This window comes from Muntiacus reevesi, chromosome 6, assembly GCF_963930625.1.
Source record: "Muntiacus reevesi chromosome 6, mMunRee1.1, whole genome shotgun sequence".
Taxonomy (NCBI): domain Eukaryota; kingdom Metazoa; phylum Chordata; class Mammalia; order Artiodactyla; family Cervidae; genus Muntiacus; species Muntiacus reevesi.
In genome coordinates, this window is record NC_089254.1 from 33,936,893 (window position 1) to 33,958,397 (window position 21,505).

Here is a 21,505-nt window from a genome sequence, read left to right on the forward strand (position 1 = left end):
CTAAGTTTAGCTCTAATTTCTTAAAAAAAAAAAAAAAAAATCTCAAATTGATGAACAGTGTTTTCTTCTGTTTATTTTTTTTCTTTCTTGCCCATGTATTCACAAAATAAAATAAGCAATTTGCTAGGCAATTAAAAAAATGTTTCTCCCAGAGGATGATATATGAATTGACTGGATAATTTCCTGAATTTCAGTTTTTATTTGTATATTTAGACATGGCCTGATTTTTTTAAAGTTCAGCCAAAAGTTTTTCTGTGGTAAACTTTATGTTTCCTGTCAGATCATTTGGGTTCTGTTGGAAAAACGGTTCAAAGGATGAGGATTTGTGCTGCCAATCACTTATATTAAAAACAATAAATTTACAAATATTTAAAATCAGATATTGAGGTGTGTTTGAATGAAGTACAAGTCCTTTGTTGAAAACTTCTCTGGGAAGAAACTATTTCTCAAAAAGCTTTAGAAAAAAGAAGTAAAGTAATCACATATACCTTAACCCCTGTGGATTACACAGTTCCTTTCCACTGTAACATTTGCTGCTACTTCAAGTCTAATGGGGTTTCCATTTGTTTGAGGGACTAAACCAGGGAGCTGCACTGTAGAACATTGTGTGACTGATTTATCACTACTGCTTCTAATCAGGGAGCTGTTTCTTCAGATAGACTCTCTTGCCTGAAATATTTTCCCTGCTGTGCCATTTAGTTTGATTGGAAAAGCAGTGATCCTTCCTCCTTTTTTGTAGTAAGACCAGAAAATTTCCTTTTTGCCCTTGAACCAACTATTAAAATGTGTTTCAATAATTCAAAAGTTTGTAAACTTATAGCAATGTGACATTTTGTCCTTGGAGAAGAAACATAATCTAGTATATAAATTGAAGAATAAAGCCTATCCTTCCAGACTGGTGTTTCTGTAGCACTAGATGCTATAGAAATCTGATCTTTTAGGTCACTATTTTATCTTAAAGATGGCAATAAAATTCCATAGCATCCACAGTTATGCTGCTATGCTGCTGCATTTCTTAAAAGATTGTTTTATATATGCAATAGAAACATGCTTACTGAAGTTGAATTTCCGAGTACAGGTTTTTTATATTTAGAGTTTTAAATTTTTTTGTAGACTATAATCATTTAATCACGTAATTAGACTTTGTATTGTAAACAAAATAATAGTTCTCATACTTCTGTTTCTAAATGAGTTAATGCAAATGAAAATGAAAACCATTTAGAAATGTTTAGATAGCTGGCAGGGATTCACCCTGAAAATAAGAGTTGGATCAGAGGTGATAAATCTTGCTTATTTAAAAATGCTAAATAGGACAGAGCCAGTTTAGACAGAGCAACTAGGATTAACCTTTGCCTGCAATTCTTAAGGTAATTCTATCACTATAAATCCTGTGTTATTTTAAAATTGTTAAAAGTTTTTTTTTTAAATTTTTGAATACTAAAATTTGTTAAATTTTTAAAAATAAAGCTATTGTTAATATTGTTTAAAATTTAAACTAAGCTAAATACAGACACATGACCTGTGTAACTAACCCTATTATTCCACAAGATTCTAGAAAATTTCTAATCTATTTGAATAATTTATTCTTCTTGAATTACAATTTGTTTTAAATAATTGTATGACTTTCTTGTGAGGCTGCAGCTGTGTGGGATGGAAACTGGATAAAACTTGGAATTACGTGTAGAATTTGTAAAATTTTATTTTATAATACAATCTAAGAAGATACTTTCTTCTTAGATGAAAGCAGAGTCCTAGGCTGTATTCAAAAGGAAATGATTTGAAACAGTCTTTTAGGAAATTAAGATTTTTATAAAAGTTATCTATAATATTTGATAATTTCCAGTTCTTCAGAAAATGTTGTATATGTCACAGATACATGTATGTAAACATATACACCCAAGATCAAATAATCATTTAAGAATTTTTAAATAAATTCAGTATGAATAAAATTGGTCAGAATAGTAAAATTGTGGCTATGTATTTGTTCCAAAACATAATGAATAAGATATGTTTACCTTTGTATTCTGTTGTAGAACATGATGTAACCAAAATTTTTATTAAAATATGAATTTATAAACATATAAATATATTTTCCAAGATTAGTTTCAATATTTTGTATGCCAACAGAAAATGCAAAGATGTGAAATGACTTTTCACTAATTTATTAAAACCTATTATATTTAAAAATGTATTATATAAAGTTCTAGATTTTTAATCGTAAAGTTGGCTCATAAACCCCTAGAAAATAACATACTTTTTAGGCCATTTAACACCTTACTACCCTTCTTTTTTTTTTTCACGTCTTGCTAAAAAAAGACCTTCAGGGCAAAAGTGCTGTGGTAGAAAAAGTTCTGTTTTCATTTTCCTAGCAAAATCAGGTCACCCCAATTTCATGGTGCAAATTAGCACCATGACTAGAAATTGAGCAAATTTTTTTAAGTTAAAAGAAATTCTATAAAACAATTTCCATTTGATGCTCAGCTATATCAAATCTTAGAACATGTCAACTAAAATATATACAAAAAATGTGAGATCAGAGTTTAAAATCATTAAAATTTAATTATTGAGATGTTTGTTCAAAGTTATTTAACAAAAAACAAAGTGAATAGTTTTATTCATATTCTCTGAATTTATTTATATATGTATGTACACAGCAAAACATAAAATGGAATACAGTGTTCAGTTCAGTTTGGTTCAGTGGCTCAGTCATGTCTGACTCTTTGCGACCCCATGAATAGCAGCACGCCAGGCCTCCCTGTCCATCACCAACTCCCGGAGTTTACTCAAACTCACCATCGAGTGGGTGATGCCGTCCAGCTATCTCATCCTCTGTCGTCCCCTTCTCCTCCTGCCCCCAATCCCTCCCAGCATCAGGATCTTTTCCAATGAGTCAAGTCTTCGCATGAGGTGGCCGAAGTATTGGAGTTTCAGCTTCAGCATCAGTCCTTCCAATGAACACTCAGGACTGATCTCCTTTAGGATGGACTGGTTGGATCTCCTTGCAGTCCAAGGGACTCTCAAGAGGCTTCTCCAACACCTCAGTTCAAAAGCATCAATTTCTCGGTGCTCAGCTTTCTTCATAGTCCAACTCTCACATCCATACATGACCATTGGAAAAATCATAGCCTTGGCTAAATGTACCTTTGTTGGCAATGTAATGTCTCTGCTTTCTAATATGCTGTCTAGGTTGGTCATAACTTTCCTTCCAAGGAGTGTCTTTTAATTTAATGGCTGCAATCACCATCTGCAGTGAGTTTGGAGCCCAAAAAAATTAAGTATGCCACTGTTTCCACTGTTTCCCCATCTATTTGCCATGAAGTGATGGGACCAGATGCCATGATCTTCGTTTTCTGAATATTGAGCTTTAAGCCAACTTTTTCACTCTCCACTTTCACTTTCATCAAGAGGCTTTTTAGTTTCTCTTCACTTTCTTCCATAAGGGTGGTGTCATCTGTGTATCTGAGGTTATTGATATTTCTCCCAGCAATCTTGATTCCAGCTTGTGCCTCTTTCATTCCAGCATTTCTCATGATGTACTCTGCATATAAGGTAAATAAGCAGGGTGACAATATACAGCTTTGATGTCCTCCTTTTCCTATTTGGAACCAGTCTGTTGTTCCATGTCCAATTCTAATTGCTGTTTTCTGACCTGCATATAGGTTTCTCAAGAGGCAGGTCAGGTGGTCTGGTATTCCCATCTCTTTCAGAATTTTCCACAGTTTATTGTGATCCACACAGTCAAAGGCTTTGTCATAGTCAATAAAGTGTTAAAAGTAGGCAAATCTAAGTAACTGATATATGATGTTCCTCATAATTATTTTCAAATGGAAAAAGAAAGTTAAAATTTTTAACATATGAAATCTTATTTCCATTAGTTGTAACAACTGAATTTTTTATCCAAATTCAACCAAACTGGTTAACTTTGGAGGTCTGTAGCTGTATACTATTAAAATTTTTATATATCTACTGTTTACTTTTACTTCCATTTATTCTCATTTAGCCATATTTCTTACCACCTAAAACTCCAACTTCAAATACATAAATTTGAGAATGTTGATCACATTCTCCTCCTTGAAACTATTCACTCAATTTTCAAGATACCATAATTCTCTTGGCTTTCCTCCCACATTCTTGCTGCTCCTTCTCACTCTCCTTTTCTGGTTCTTCCTTCTCGCCTTCATCCTCTAAACTTTGGAGGACTCAGTCCCAGTCTTTGGTCTCCCCTGCCACCCTATCTTTATTCCTAGCTTGGTGACTTTATTTAGTCTCTTGCCTGAAACTGCAATGTGTGTGCTAAAAATTCTGAAGTAGACAACCTGAGTTAGTACTTCTATTATTTCCAGGTTGACTACATGCTCTCTCCACTTTGATCTTAAACTGGCATCTACAACTCAACCTTTCCAATGGTGAACAACTACTTTCCCTCATATTGCTCAGCCACAGTCCTCTCTATGTTAGCTAATGGCAACTATAACCTTTTAATATATTTTATTTTTAGTTATTTCAGTGTGCCATTAGCCATTTGTTCAATAATTTTTAAGACATGTCTCTTTCTATACATTCAGTTGAGGATACACATTGTATCACATTTATATGGGAGAGCAACACCTGGATTCATCCCTGCTCATCACTTTATCTCACTTTCCACATCAAATTCCTCAATCCATTACATCAGGTCTGCCTTCAACAGGCATCTTTAGATTCTGATTCTACTCTTAGCTACCTCTATCATTACATTTCTCTCCCAAACCAACAACATCTAACCTAGATGATTGCAGTGTTCTAATTGGTCTCCTTACCCACTCATTCTATGTATTTTCAGACTATGTTTCTTTTTTAATATAAAAAGAATATTTTTATATTCTTTTAAACATTTAAAACAATAAGTTTCCCTCTAAGTGTTATTTAGTTATATCACACAAATTTCAATATGTTAATTTTTACTATTGCTCAACTCATAGTATTTTCTAATTGCTTTAGTGGTATTTTTGACATGTGAATTAATTAGAAGAGTATTATTTAGTTTTATAAATTTGATATCTTCTAGATATCTTTGTGTGACTCATTTCTAACTTAATTTGATTATAACTACATAATCCTTTAAATTGCACTTTTCTTGCTGTCCTAAGTCACTTCAGTCAGCTCCAACTCTGCAACTCTGTGGACTGTAGACCACCAGGCTCCTCTGTCCATGGGATTCTCCAAGCAATAATACTAGAGTGATTGCATGCTCTGCTCCAGGGTATCTTCCCACCCCAGGGGTTGAACCCACATCTCTTGTCTTCTACATTGGCAGGTGGGTAATTTACCAGTAGTGCCACCTGCAAGCCCTGCGGTTCTCTTAAATTTATTGAAAATTGTTTTATGACCTAAAGTTTGATAAATTTTGATGAATTAATTATATTCACTGGAAAATAAGGTGTATTCTACAAAATTGTTGAGTGTGCTTTTCCTACAAACAATAGAGAACATTAATTGATACAGTTGTTCACATAATCTATGCCCTCACTGATCTTTCATATTTTACTTTTTAGTTCTAAAACTTCCATTAGTTCTTTTTTTAAAGTTTCCATTTCTCTGATGAGACTTCATTTTTTTTTTTATTCATAGAAGCATGGTTTTCTTTACTTCACTGAGCACAAGTAAAATAACTGCTTTAAAGTTAACTAATTTTTACTAATTCTAGCATCTGAATCTCCTGATACTGGGCTGCATCTTTTTGTTTCTTCATATGTTGAGTAATTTTAGATTATATCTCAGACATTGTGATTATTTCATTATGCAGACTCTATCAAATGGAATTGATAGTATAATATAATGTATATGATATATATAATATAAAATAATACAATATATATATATACATTTATATACATATATATGTAAAACAGTATAAATATTTCTAACCTATTATCTTGTGGTAAACATGATTATCAATTAGAATACAGTGCTTTTTTTTTTTGTCTTAAAGACTCTACTCATTTGCAAGTTTTCTTAGGTCAGCAGCTGTCTTTCACATTCCTTCAGCAAGGTTGTAAGACAAATTAGATGGTTTTGTCAGACTCTGCATTTCATCCTGAGATGCACTCAGTCCCCTGTCTTTTTAAAATTTGTATACATTAAAGTTTACTTCTTGAAGTTCATTTGATTTTGACAAATGGAGTGTCATATCCACAATTACACAATTACAGTATTGCAGAGAATAGTTTCACCATTTAAACAGTATTCCCTTGTGTTTCAACTAGCTAGCGCCCCCTCTTCTCCAGAATCCTTGGCATCTACTGATGCTTTTAGAGTCTTTTTTAAGTGTTTCCCTTTTCAGAAATTCATAGAATTGGAACCACAGAGTATGTAGGGATTTTTTTTTGTCTGATTTCTTTCAATTAGCAATGAGTGTAAGGTTCATCTGTGTTGTGTTCATTACTTGATAACTCAGTTACTTCTATCGGTAAATAATATTCCATGTTATAAATGTAGCATAGTTTATCCATTCATATATTGAGGGAGATCTTTGATCCTTCCAGTTTTGGGAAATTTTAAATAAGGTTGTTATACATGTTCATATACAGGTTTTAGTGTAGACACAAGTTTTCAAACCACTCGATTAAATACTCAGAAGCACAATTATGAAATCATCTGAGAAGACTATATTTAGCTTTGTAGGAAATGGTCAAACTATTTTCCAAAGTGGGTTGTGTCATTTTGCATTCTCACCAGTACTGGATGAGTTCTTGCTGCTCCATGTCCTTGCCAACATTTGAAATTGCCATTTTCTTAGATTTTAACAACTTTAATGGGGTGTAGATGTATCTCATTGTTGTTTTAATTTGCAATTCCCTAATGAAAAATCATATTGAACATATTTACATATACTTATGTGCCTTCTGTGTGACATTATTAATACTCAGATTTTTTGTCCATGTTTTAATTGGTTTGCTAGGTTTCTTATTGTTAAGTTTTAAGTTTCCCTTGCATAGAGTGAATACTAGTTCTCTATCACAAAATGTGTCTTCTGAATATTTTCTCTCAGTATGTGGCTTGTTTTTATGTGTGACTCTCATATTGAAGAAATTAATTTTTCTATCATTGCTCAAATTTTTTTTCAAAGAAAATGAGGTAGATGTGTTTAAAAATGCATAGATTTGAGGTGTTACTCTATGCTAATGCATACTGTTTCCAAATATAAGTAGTTCAACACATAGCTTGCTTCCTCTCTCTCTCTGTGTATGTCTCCCTCTCAGTAGAACAGTTTCATAAGTGTAAGTGAACGTCTGTGTATATGTGTGTGTGTTTACCTGTGCTATGAAGGAGTTCGCTTGCCTGATTTTAAAAAATCACTCAATTCATTGGTCTTTATGTTATGGGTATTCAGGAAAAACAGAAAGATTATATCATCATTCAAGTTCTAAATGAATAACAGATCCTCCTTTGCATAAAACTGGAATGTAAGCACCAACATGGTAGCAGTGGTTTTAACTGCCTTACCACCCAGTATGGAAACCATTGTATGTCAGTGTTAATATTCCTTTCAGCCCTGATGTTTCTGTCTGGAAATTGTTATTGTCTGTAAATTAATTTCAATTATTGTAGCATAAGAATTTAATCACGTTAAATGCTGGTATTTTGTTAGTTTTCTAAAAAAGAAAATAAAGAGTCTCAGTTGTTTTTGTACTTCTTGAATTTCATTATTCTTCTGTAATGTTTACTGAAAGAGCTCATTTGAGGTAGGTTTGACTGTAAATTCCATATGTCAACTAATAAAGTTTAGTTGCCAAAATTTGAAAAATAGAAACAGAAGGGAATGCTTAACCAAGCACAATGCATAGCATCTAGTCACTGTTGAAAAACCGCTGTTGAGGGAAATATATGTGAAATTATTTTGGTGGTCTGAGAAGTTTCGAAAGTGATCCATAATAAAGTAAATTGGTTATAGATAATTAAAGGTAAGGATATATATGTACTTATCATTGTATACCATTTCCAATAGCTTCTGCATGATTTAATAATTACTGCTCTCTAGAACTGGAGAGAAAATGAGCTGTTCTAATTATAGAGCTACCTTCTCAAAACAGTGATTGTTTCCTCATGAGACTCTAGGTATTTAAGAATTATACTAGTTTTTATTTGGGAAATAAGAGTAATACTGATGAAATAAGATGAATATCTTCAGTTTCCTTTTTCTATCATCTAAGGCACATATAGAATCTCTGAGAGTAACATAGATCCATATATTATACCACCTGAGCTACCTTTAATGTATATATCATACAGTGGAATACACAGTATGCTTGCATCTGAAAAGTTGTATGATACTTTTTATACAAAGAAATGATGATCATACCTTTGAACTTAAAGTATAATGATTTTAGTAATTATGATTCTGCATTTAATGAACCTGAAAATTATTTGCAATTTTCTATGCAAAAGGATAATTATAGATTTTATTATTATAAGTTCAAAAATTCATATATAGATTGACTGTTTTCAATCTTTAATCAGAAGAATTCACCCACTGAATATTTGTCATTTAACTAATAATTGCAATTTCATATGAATAGAAACTGCAATATGAAAAGATAGTTCTCACTATGAGAAGACAAAATCTTTAGCATGTAGCTAAACAGCAAGATAGACACTTGGAACTTCGCCATCTTCCCTCATTAATACTAGAAATTAATTGTTTTAATTAATTGAATATTTTTATTCTTCACATGCTCTAAGACAATCACATATTTTAGCCTTCTTTTTCAGTTCAGTTTACATTTTAGTGGTTTTAATGCTTTCCTCCATATTTTTCTCTTAATAAATATTACTATAGGAGTTTATGAGTGCTGTAATTACATTTCTTTGTTAAAATTCAAGATGTGACATTGGTATACATATTCTGAGTCTTAGTTTACTCATATATGAAATAGATTTTTCTTTGTAAAACTTACTGTTGAAAGTTGTGAAAATTGAATGGGATAATCTTCCAGGGTAGTTAACATGGTGATCAGTATGTAAAAGTGGTAGTTATTACTAGTAGCACTATGAATTGGAGATGGCATGTGATATCTGTCATCAGATTTGAGAATACACTCAAATCAATGAACATTTCTCCTACTTTCACCTCAAACTGAAACTTAGAAGCTTTCCAGGAAACAATTACCATGTCCCATTCTCATAGGATGTAACACACTTTGAAGAACATTGAACTTTGATTTTGCTAGTCTGTCAAATTATTGAGGTACCTCTCCTGAATAACTTAATGAAGAAACTTAATTTGCCTAGAACTATCACTCCTTTAAAAAAAAAGTTCTCAGATACATTTGCTTTACATGTAAATTAATTTCTATACTACAGTGCATAAAAACTGCCATGTTATTTTTATTAATTCTAAAGGAGTTACTGAGTATCTATAATAAATATTTGTACTCCATATTTTAAAATGCTCAAATAAATGTATACAGCAATGAACTTTCTTGAACCTATCATGCAACATATAAATTAGTAAATTGCAAGAAATTTCTATCAAAATATTTTATAGGCTAGTAGAAGAGATTTTATTACTGTTAAATCAGAAAAAGACAGTGGAGTGTCTGCCGGAGATTGTGATATATATTTAATTTACGCCTTCCCATATTTCCTCATTCTGGCAAATATTTCTTGGCACAGTTCTCTGTGAACTCATTAATATCAAGTATCTCTACAGTAAGCCTATACTCTCTGTGTGTGCTAAGTCACTTCAGTCATGTCTGATTCTTTGCAATGCTGTGGACCATAGCCCACCAGGTTCCTCTGTCCATGGGATTCTCCAGGCAAGAATACTGGAGTGGGCTGCCATGCCCTTCTCTAGGGGCTCTTCCCCACCCAGGGATTGAACCCACACCTCTTATGTCTCCTGCACTGGCAGGCAGGTTCTTTACCACTAGTGCCACCTGGGAAGCAAAGCTGTATTTTACTTGTATACAATGTAAATGATTTTAATTTTTAAAGCATGAGAAAACATATTCTGGTTTGCAGTGGTTCTTACTGGTTTTTGTGTGCATGCTATGAAATAAAAGGTAAAGAGCAAGGTCAAAACAGTTACAGAGCAAGTATAAAACATGGAGGATATTACAAAAAAAGCAGAGCACAGTAGAGCAGAATGGTGGCTTGAGGTTAAAGCTATAGGACTATTGTTGGGGGCTGTTGCACCAATGTCATTTAGACATACATATTCACATGTGCATATCCACATAAATACACATACGTGTATGTATAAAATCTCAATAAGAACTTGATTCTATTTCTTAGAGTTTAAAGTGGGAATCAAGTTTATTGAATTTTACAACTGATTTTTTATTAATTCTTATAATTCTAAGTAATTCTCTGCTGACATTTTCTCTTTTCCTAAAATGCCAACAGCCCCGCTAAGTATTCCAGTAAACCTAGATCATTTTGCAGGAGAGGTCATGCAAGCACATAGTTGTGTTTATACAGAATAAGGCATACTATTGGAAAAATTCTTTAGAATAGACTCACTAGCATAATTGTCAGTAGAGTAGAAGATAAAATAAGTTATTTATTTTAGATTATTGAGAATATTTAGTCAATACCATAACTGTCAGTGGTAACTATAACAAACTTTATCTATTTTTATAGTTGATTTCTCTTTTATGCCAATGTTTGCAATCTTTGTATAGTAAAAGTACTTTTAGTGCACCTCTGTGAATTAATTTAAAAATGTTAGTGTATGTGTGTGGTTCTTTCCATTGTAGGTTATAAGGACATGTTTAAAGTATCCTATTACTTTCCTTCATGTTTAATGAGAACTCATCATTTTGTGGGCATAATTTAGAAACTCAATGAGAAACATGTTAGTATTAGTCTTTCAGTTGAAAAATATTAATTGAAGTTATTAAATATTGTACTTATTACTTTGAAAAATGTAAAGCTATCAATATCATAGATTATATTTTTTTCTTACAATACATGCACAGGGTGGAACTATTACCTTGCATTCTGCTTTTAATAAAATGGCATTCATTTATTTTCTTTTTATAATAAATATTTAATATTAACTTAATACCAACCTAACCATGGCACCAAATTAAGCAGTCCTGGAAAAATACTGGTTTTATTTGAAAGATAATGAAGTGTAGTAGAAAGAACACAGGCTGAATGTCAGTACAGCAGATATGTCTCTAGGTCAGAAGCTGGTCAGACTAGCTATGTAACTGTCCATAAGATATTTGGCTTTTGGGGGTCTCAGTTTCCTAACTTATAAAATAAAATTGTATAAAAAAGAGTAAATCTCTTTTGTTCTCTACTATCACCTCTAATTGGATTACAAAGATGTAGATACACATTTGAAAAAGAAAAAAAATGATAGTCATGTATATTATGTTACAAAATGGGTATTAGGTAGTGGTTTAACTTACTATTATTTTTAAAAATCCTGTATATATTTGAGGAGGAATGAAATCAGTAGAAAGCAGAATGGTTGTTAAAGCACATGGAGCATTTTAAAGATAGGCAGATGATACCACTCTAATGGCAGATAGTGAAGAGTAACTAAAGAACCTCTTAAACAGGATGAAAGAGGAGAGTGAAAAAGCTGGCTTGAAACCTAGTGTTTAAAAAACTAAGATTGTGGTATCTGGTCCCATCACTTCATGGCAAATGGAAGGGTAAATAAAGTGGAAGCAGTGACAGGTTTTATTTTCTGAGCTCCAGGATTACTTTGGATGGTCACTGCAACCATGAAATGAAAAGACATTTGCTCCTTGGAAGGAAAACTATGACAAAGCTAGACAGCATATTAAAAAGCAGAGACACACTTTGCTGACAAAGGTCTGTACAGTCAAAGCTATGGTTTTTCCAGTAGTCATGTACGGATGTGAGAGTTGGGCCATAAAGAAGGCTGTTGTTGTTCAGGCACTAAGTCACGTCTGACTCTTTGTAACCCCATGGACTGCAGCATGCCAGGTCTCCCTTTCTCTCACAATCTCCCAGAGTTTGCTCAAACTCATGTCCATTAAGTCTGTGATGCCATCCAAACATCTCATCCTCTGTCATCCCCTTCTCCTTGTGCCTTCAATCTTTTCCAGCATCAGGGTCTTTTCTAATGGATCGGCTCTTTGCATCAGGTGGCCAAAGTATTGCAGCTTCAACATCGGTCTTTCCAATGAATACTCAGAGTTGATTTCTTTTTGGATTGACTGGTTTGATCTCCTTGCTGTCCAAAGGACTCTCAAGAGTCTTCTCCAGCACCACAGTTCAAAAGCATCAATTCTTTGGCTCTCAGTCATCTTTATAGTTCAACTCTCACATCCGGACTTGACTACTGGAGAAACCATAGCTTTGACTATATGGACTTTTGTCAGAAAAGAAATGTCTCTGTTTTGTAATATGGTGTCAAGGTTTGTCATAACTTTCCTTACAAGGTGCAAGCTTCTTTTCATTTCAGGGCTCCAGTCACCATCTGTGGTGATTTTGGAGCCCCCCAAAATAAATTCTGTCACTGCTGAAAAGACTGAGCATCAAAGAATTAATAGTTTTGAATTGTGGTGCTACAGAAGCCTCTTGAGAGTCCCTTGGGTAAAATTTAAAGGTCTATTGTACATTATATGGTTTCAGATGGCATTAATAGGGAGTTTGAGTAGAAGTATTTTAAGCACTGACTGTCATCAAAGAAAGAAAATACAGATATATCTGAATTCCATGGACTTCAGAATCTGTAAAGAAAGGTGAAACAGGTTGGATGTAGTGTGAAATTCATCCATCCATCCATTCATTCATTCCAAAAATGTTTATTTGACATTTACAGTGTACAAAATATCACTTGTTAGGGGTAACTGTGCTAGAACTGTTTGAAAAAAGTTGAAGATAGACACGGAATGAACAACAGAATAGAGGCATTCTTCCACCTCTCGGTGGACATGTGTGAGTTTTGCATGTGCAGGAGAGGAGAGAAAGAAGAGGAAAGGAAACCAAAGGAGACCAAGGGAGAGGAAGAGGGATGGGGTGGGGCTGTGGGTGAAGAGAGAGAACCTAATCAGACTTGTCTGGGTATTGTAAGTGGTTATTGTGTAAAACGGCATCCTTTGAAGCCCAGAAATTATAATCCTACTTGAAACCTTAGTTGGCTGAAAGATGGTAACATGAAGCAAAATGTCACGTTCAGTGTTTAGTAAAGGAGGAAGAAAAGTCCTTAAACATTATCCTCAAGGATTTCTAGTCTTGACATATTTCAAGCTTTGGTAAAATGTGGAAAAGTTAAATATAAAAAACAAGGGTGCATAGTAATGTTTGATCTCAATATTTTTTTAAAAAGTGCATTGCAAACAGGCACACATGCACACACACTCACCACACACACACACACACACACAATGTGTTTATATAACCCTGGTTACTTTAGAACATAGAATTAAATGTGTATGGGGGGACATTTTTCTGTACATATTTCCATACTATTTTGACTAATATAAATAAATTGTAACATTTGCATAAAAGGAATAAGACCTTGGAAAAAAAGGGCCAGTAATAATATAATTTTAGACTGTTTACCCATATTTTATAGTAGTCTCTACAAAAAAAAGAGAAGATTCTCTTTTTCTTTCACATGGGTTTGAGGTTTGAATAATGATTTACTTTGTTTTTTTGGTAGGACATTGTTACCGGTACATGAGGGCAGTGAACATTGAGATGCCCTGTAACAGTTCATCTTCAGTTCAGTTCAGTTCAGTTGCTCAGTTGTGTCTGACTCTTTGCCACCCCATGAAGTGCAGCATGTCGGGCCTCCTGGTCCATCACCAACTCCCAGAGTTTACACAAACTCACGTCCATCGAGTCGGTGATGCCATCCAACCATCTCATCCTTTGTCATCCCCTTCTCCTCCTGCCCCCAATCCCTCCCAGCATCAGGATCTTTTCCAATGAATCAAGTCTTCGCATGAGGTGGCTGAAGTATTGGAGTTTCAGCTTCAGCATCAGTCCTTCCAGTGAACACCCAGGACTGATCTCCTTTAGGATGGACTGTTTGGACCTCCTTGCAGTCCAAGGGACTCTCAAGAGGCTTCTCCAATACCACAGTTCAAAAGCATCAATTCTTCAGTGCTCAGCTTTCTTCACAGTCCAAATCTCACATCCACACATGACCACTGGAAAAACCATAGCCTTGACTAGATGGACCTTTTTTGGCAAAGCAGTGTCTCTGCTTTTTAGGCTATCTAGGTTGGTCATAACTTTCCTTCCAAGGAGTAAATGTCTTTTCATTTCATGGCTGCAATCACCATCTGCAGTGATTTTGGAGCCTAAAAAAATAAAGCCTGACACTGTTTCCACTGTTACTCCATCTATTTGCCATGAAGTGATGGGACCAGATGACATGATCTTCGTTTTCTGCATGTTGAACTTTAAGCCAACTTTTTCACCCTCCACTTTCACTTTCATCAAGAGGCTTTTTTGTTCCTCTTCACTTTCTGCCATAAGGGTGTTGTCATCTGCATATCTGAGGTGATTGATATTTCTCCCAGCATTCTTGATGCCAGCTTGTGCTTCTTCCAGCCCAACATTTCTCATGATGTATTCTGCATATTGTAGCTTATAACTTTTCACACTTGATTAGGGACTAAGTCTGTCACACGGCTTGACTATTTTCTGTTTCAATCTTTATCTTAAGGGCAGTATTGGTATAGTCTTAGGCTCAGAGTGTGCACCTTATGGTTAGTGCCAAAACAAAAACAGACTCATTGGCATATTGATTTTTTCTTAAATACAAGAAATAGTTACTTCATGTCTATTACATAGCAAACAAACAATCCTAAGGAATATAGGTATTAATATGGCAAACCCTGATCTTCAAAGAATTCATACTCCACTGAAGAGAGACATTCTTCTGTATAATTTGTGGTAATACAGTGTGATAAGGCCATTATAAAAGCATGTATTGATAAAAACACAAGGGATAGCACTGGATCTCTCCATGAAATTGCTCAAGAAAGACTTACTTAAAGTGAAAATTGAGCTAGATCTTAAAAAATTGTAGAGATTTGCTAGCTAGATTTATTACTGGCAAAGGACATTGCCATGTCACAAGACAAAGAAATGAAAAAAATAATAATTTTGGAAAAATGAAAGGTTACTTTTTCAGTCAGATCATAGGGGGCAGAGCAGGCAGCAGCTGGAAATGTGACAAAAGGTGAGATGTGGGCATGGGAACATTTATGCCTTGAAAAAGTTTGAACTTTCTTCCATGGATCATGGAAAACCAGAGAAACACTATACATAATAAATCAAAGATCAGCCCTGTTCCCTTTTTAGCGTTGTTAATTTTCCACTTTCTATTGAATCATTTGTTTTTTTTCCCCAAAAGTTTTATTTTTTCCAATTTCTTCTTTACAGAGGTACACTATTGATCCAAAGACCACATTTTATTTTTTTCTAAAGAAATGAGAGAGAAAAAGTGACTATTCAAAAAAAAAGGCTGAGTATAAAATGAAGAATGAGATGGGCACACATGTGGACTGCAATTAATCATAGTAGTCATTGTTTCTGTATTTTTACTTCTAAGCATATCTTCAGGGAAAATAATGCAAAATATTTTATAATCAGTATAAATAATGAGATTGGCATCTATTTAAACAGCTTAGAGTAGGAGCTAGTGAACATTTTTGAAGTCATCCTTCTAAAAAGACTCTATAGTAGTGCTTCTCTGTAATTATTTTGTGAGTGGTATGTTATGTTCAGGGATTAGTTCAGATTTTTACAAATATCAAGACACACAAATACTGTACTTCAGGTTTCTGTTTGAATTGAGTTGTGTGTGGTCCTACACACAACTAGGATCGTTGGCAGTTAATCCTCATGTCTCCCGGAGAACAGAATTCCCATTGTTGCAGTTCTTTGCTGGTAACAGCTGGGCTACCTTTCCTGGGTTTGTTGGCAGGATGGGCAGCTGCAATCCCCAAATCACACAAATCACCACCGAAGCTTATGTTGATTGCTAACTTCTGCTACAACAAGATACCTTTCTTCCCCCCACTGTTTTTTTGTATGTTGCAGTAGATTCTTTCCATGTGCTCTTTCACCCTGGAACATGTTTGCCCTGCAGGTCCTCTTTTTCCACTGCAAGGATTCAAGCCTTCCCCAACTCTGGAAAAAATTACTCTCTGAGATTCATTGCTGAAGTTTTGAAGGGGAAAAAAATATTTTATTTCTTTTTTTTTTCAGTTGTATTCATAGTTTTCCCCAGGACAATTTTGGGATTTTCAGCATGTATTTCAATATAAACTAAACATAAATAGTGTGAGTTTGGAGCAGTTTGGGGCATGGGGAAGGTTCTCCATTAATGGACTTTCTTCTGTGGACTGAGAGAACTGCTTCTTCTTAGTATCAGTGTGAGATAGAAGGGATGGAGAGAGAGCATGGTCATGAGAGGGAGCAATCTAAAATTACTCAGTTTATACACAGCATGGTGCTTTAAATTAAGTACTGATTGATGTAATGGGGAAATAAAGACTATTTATTTACATATAAAGAATCATATGTATATCCTTATAAAAATGTTTGAACTTGAGAGAGTATAATTAGGAAATACTTCCTTTTCTTTTCCTTTCACTGTTTCCCCATTGAAAAAATCTAGAATCTCTCTTTTCATCTACTAGGTCTCATAGGTTTTCAGATACTTTCAGTTATTAACAGCCTGATTTTTAAAATTGAAGTACAGTTGATGTACAGTGTTGCATTGATTTCAGGTGTACAACAAAGTGATTCAGATATATAGATTCAGATTTATATATACATGTATATACATGTTCTTTTTTAGATTATTTTCCATTATGGATTATTATAAGATATTTAATATGGTTCCTTGTGCCATACAGTGGGTTATTCTTGTTTTTATGTATTGATTGAGACAGAACTGTGTTTGAGTGTCTCCTGTTGAGGTATGGGCCAGCAGTGAACTGCTGCAGATGCAGGGGCTCTGGGTGCAGCAGACCTGGGTATGGCATAAGCCCTCTTGGAGAAGGTCGTTGTTAACCCCACCACAGAGCCACCAGAACTTACACAAGACAAGGGAAACAGACTCTTGGAGGGCACAAACAGAACCCTGTGAGCACCAGGACCCAGGAGAAAGGAGCAGTGACCACACAAGAGACTGACTCAGACTTGCCTATGAGTGTCCAAGTCTCCAGCAGAGGCATGGGTCGGCAGAGGCCTGCTGCAGGGTTGGGGACACTGAGTGTAGCAGTGCATGCCTGGGGCCTTTCAAGGAGGTTGCAAATCTCCATTACCTCCACCATAGTTTGGCCCCAGGTAAATAACAGGGAGGGTACACAGCCCAACCCATCAACAGAAAATTGAATTAAAGATTTACTGAGCATGGCCCCGCCTATCGGAAGAAGATCCAGTTACCCCTCAGTCAGTCTCTCCCATCAGGAAGCTTCCATAAGCCTCTTATCCTTCTCCATCAGAGGGCAGACAGACTGAAATCACAATCAAAGAAAATTAACCAATCTGATCACATGGACCACAGCCTTGTCTAACTCAATGAACCTATGAGCCATGCTGTGAAGGGCCACCCAAGACAGATGGGTCAAGGTGGAGAGTTCTGACAAAACGTGATCCACTGGAGGAGATAATGGCAAACCACTTCAATATTCTTGCCTTGAGAACCCCATGAACAGTATGAAAAGGCAAAAAGATAGGAAACTGAAAGATGAACTCCACCGATTGGTAGGTGCCCAATATGCTACTGGATGTCAGTGGAGAAATAACTCAAAAAGAATGAAGAGTCAGAGCCAAAGCAAAAACAACACCCAGTAGTAGATGTGATTGCTGATGGAAATACAGTCCGATGCCGTAAAGAGCAATATTGCACAGGAACCTAGAATGTTAGGCCCATGAATCATGGCATATAGGAAGTGGTCAAGCAGGAGATGTCCAAAGTGAACATCAACATTTTAGGAATCAGCAAACTAAAATGGACTGCAATGCACGAATTTAACTCAGATGACCATTATATCTACTATTGTGGGCATGAATCCCTTAGAAGAAATGGAGTAGCCCTCATAGTCAAGAAAAGAGTCCAAAATGCACTACTTGGATGCAAGCTCAAAAATGGCAGAATGATCTCTGTTTCCAAGGCAAACCATTCAGTATCACAGTAACCCAGGTCCCAACCAGTAATACTGAAGAAGCTGGAGTTGAATAGTTCTATGAAGACCAACAAGACCTTCTAGGACTAAGGCCAAAAAAAGATGTCCTTTTCATTATAGGGGACTGGAATGTAAAAGTAGGAAGTCAAGAAATACCTGGAGTAGCAGGCAAATTCGGCCTTGGAGTACAGAATGAAGCAGGGCAAAGACTAATAGAGTTTTGCCAAGAGAACGCACTAGTCATAGTAAACACCCTCTTTCAACAACACAAGAAAGGACTTTACACGTGGACATCACCAGACGATCAATACCAAAATCAGATTGATTATATTCTTTGCAGCCAAAGATGGAGAAGCTCTATACTGTCAGCAAAAACAAGACCAGGAGCTGACTGTGGCTCAGATCATGAACTCCTTATTGCAAAATTCACTCTTGTATTGAAGAAAGTAGGGAAAACCACCAGACAATTCAGTTCAGTATAGTTCAGTCACTCAGTCGTGTCTGACTATTTCTTTGCGTACCCATGGACTGCAGCATGCCAGGCCTCCCTGTCCAACACAAGCTCCTGGAGTTCACACACTCATCTCCATTGAGTGGGTGATGCCATACAACCATCTCATCCTCTGTTGCCCCCCTTCTCCTCCTGCCCTCAATCTTTCCCAGCATCAGGGTCTTTCCCAATGAGTCAGCTCTTTGCATCAGGTGGACAAGTATTGGAGTTTCAGCTTCAATATCAGTCCTTCCAATGAACACTCAGGACTGATCTCCTTTAGGATGGACTGGTTGGATCTCCTTGCAGTCCAAGGGACTCTCAAGAGTCTTCTCCAACACCACAGTTCAAAAGCATCAATTCTTCAGCACTCAGCTCTCTTTATAGTCCAACTCTCACATCCAGACATGACTACTAGAAAAACCATAGCCTTGACAAGACGGACCTTTGTTGGCAAAGTAATGTCTCTGCTTCTTAATATGCTGTCTAGTTTGGTCATAGCTTTTCTTCCAAGGAGCAAGTGTCTTTTAATTTCATGGCTGCAGTCACCATCTGCAGTGATTTTGGAGCCCCCAGAAATAAAGTCTGACACTGTTTCCACTGTTTCCCCATCTATTTGCCATGAAGTGATGGGACCAGATGCCATGATCTTCGTTTTCTGAATGTTGAGCTTTAAGCCAACTTTTTCACTCTCCTCTTTCACTTTCATCAAGAGGCTTAGTTTTTCTTCACTTTCTGCCATAAGGGTGTTGTCATCTGTGTCTGAGGTTATTGATATTTCTCCTAGCAGTCTTGATTCCAGCTTGTGCTTCATCCAGCCCAGCGTTTCTCATGATGTACTCTGCATATAAGTTAAATAAGCAGGGTGACAATATACAGCCTTGACGTACTCCTTTTCCTGTTTGGAACCAGTCTGTTGTTTCATGTCCAGTTCTAACTGTTGCTTCCTGACCTGTATACAGGTTTCTCAAGAGGCAGGTCAGGTGTTCCCTGACCTGGGCTTCCCTGGGCTTCCCTGGTGTTCCCATTGCTTTCAGAATTTTCCACTTTTTATTGTGATCCACACAGTCAAAGGCTTTTGCATAGTCAATAAATCAGAAATAGATATTTTTCTGGAACTCTCTTGCTTTTTTGATGATCCAGCAGATGTTGGCATTTTGATCTCTGGTTCCTCTGCCTTTTCTAAATCCATCCTGAACATCTGGAATTTCTAGTTCACGTATTGCTTAAGCCTGGCTTGGAGAATATTGAGAATTACTTTACTAGTGTGTGAGATGATTGCAATTGTGTGGTAGTTTGAGCATTTTTTGGCATTGCCCTTCTTTCGGACTGGAATTAAAACTGATATTTTCCAGTCCTGCGGCCACTGCTGAGTTTTCCAAACTTGCTGGCATATTGAATGCAGCACTTTCACAGCATCATCTTTTAAGGCATGAAATAGCTCAGCTTTAATTCCATCACCTGTACTACCTTTTTGGTAGTGATGCTTCCTAAGGCCCATTTGACTTTGCACTACAAATATCTGGCTCTAGATGAGTGATCACACCATCATGGTTATCTGGACCATGAAAATCTTTTTTGTATAGTTCTTCTGTGTGTTTTTGCACCTCTTCTTAATATTTTCCACTTCTATTAGGTTCATACTATTTCTGTCCTTTATTGTGCCCATCTTTGCATGCTATATCTGTTGGTAACTCTAATTTTCTTGAAGAGATCTTTGGTCTTTCCCATTCTATTTTTCCCCTTTATTTCTTTGCATTGATCAGTTAGGAAGACTTTCTTATCATTCCTTGCTATTCTGTGGAACTCTGCATTCAGATAGATTATCTTTCTTTTTCTCCTTTGTCTTTCACATCTCTTTTCTCACCTATTTGTAAGACCTCCTCAGACAACCATTTTGCCTTCTTGCATTTCTTTTTCTCAAGCATGGTTTTAATTGTTGCCTCCTGTATAATGTTACAAACCTATGTCCGTAGTTCTTCAGGCCCTCTATCAGATCTAATCACTTGAATCTATTTGTCACTTCCACTGTATAATCATAAGGGATTTGAGTCCTGGCAATTAGAAACCCAGGAGATTTTTAAAGGAAAAAAAAAACAACAACAAAAAAAACCCAAGGCCCTCCCTATACAATTTAACCAAAATTTCTGGGGTTGTGTCTTAGGCCTTAGTGTTTTTATATATAAAAAAAAAAATCTTAAAAGTTTTCAGGTGATTCTAATATATAATTTTTTCAGAATCACTGAATTAAGTAGAACTCACAGATCACTAAATCAATGAGTTGGGCCTTCAGAATCAGTGATTTTCTATTGGTGACTTTATATTGAAAGATGTAGAAAAGATAGGACTAGGCAACTAGAAGCAAAGCCTTTAGATTATATAATTTTACATAGAAAATGTATTTACAATGATTTTGGAAGATTTTTATTGTAAGATTTTTCACTAATAATTATTGACAAATACTCCTGTTGCTACCTGTTTATTCTTAAACTAATTGATTTTTAAACTTGTTTCCAAATATAAAACCATAACTTTTCAAAAATCAGTAAGATACTTGATATTTACACTTTATTTTGAAAAGTAATTATTGATTTTGAGCATTTTAGAGAGAACATTATATTTATAACAACTATTATAGCTAAGTTTCACAAAGTTGTAATTTATGGTTTGGAAGAAAAGGTCAGAATTCCAAATGTGTTTTAAAAAGTGTTGACTTTATGATGCACCACTAAGAATGTGTCATTTTTTACTTAGTTTAATATATTTTATCTCTGAGAGGAAAAATGTTGTGGCAAATTTGTATAAAATCACAAAATGATGATGCTTCAGTAGAAAAATATAAGTGGATGTGAATTCTGGAGATTAACATAAAAGAGTTTATCACATCAGT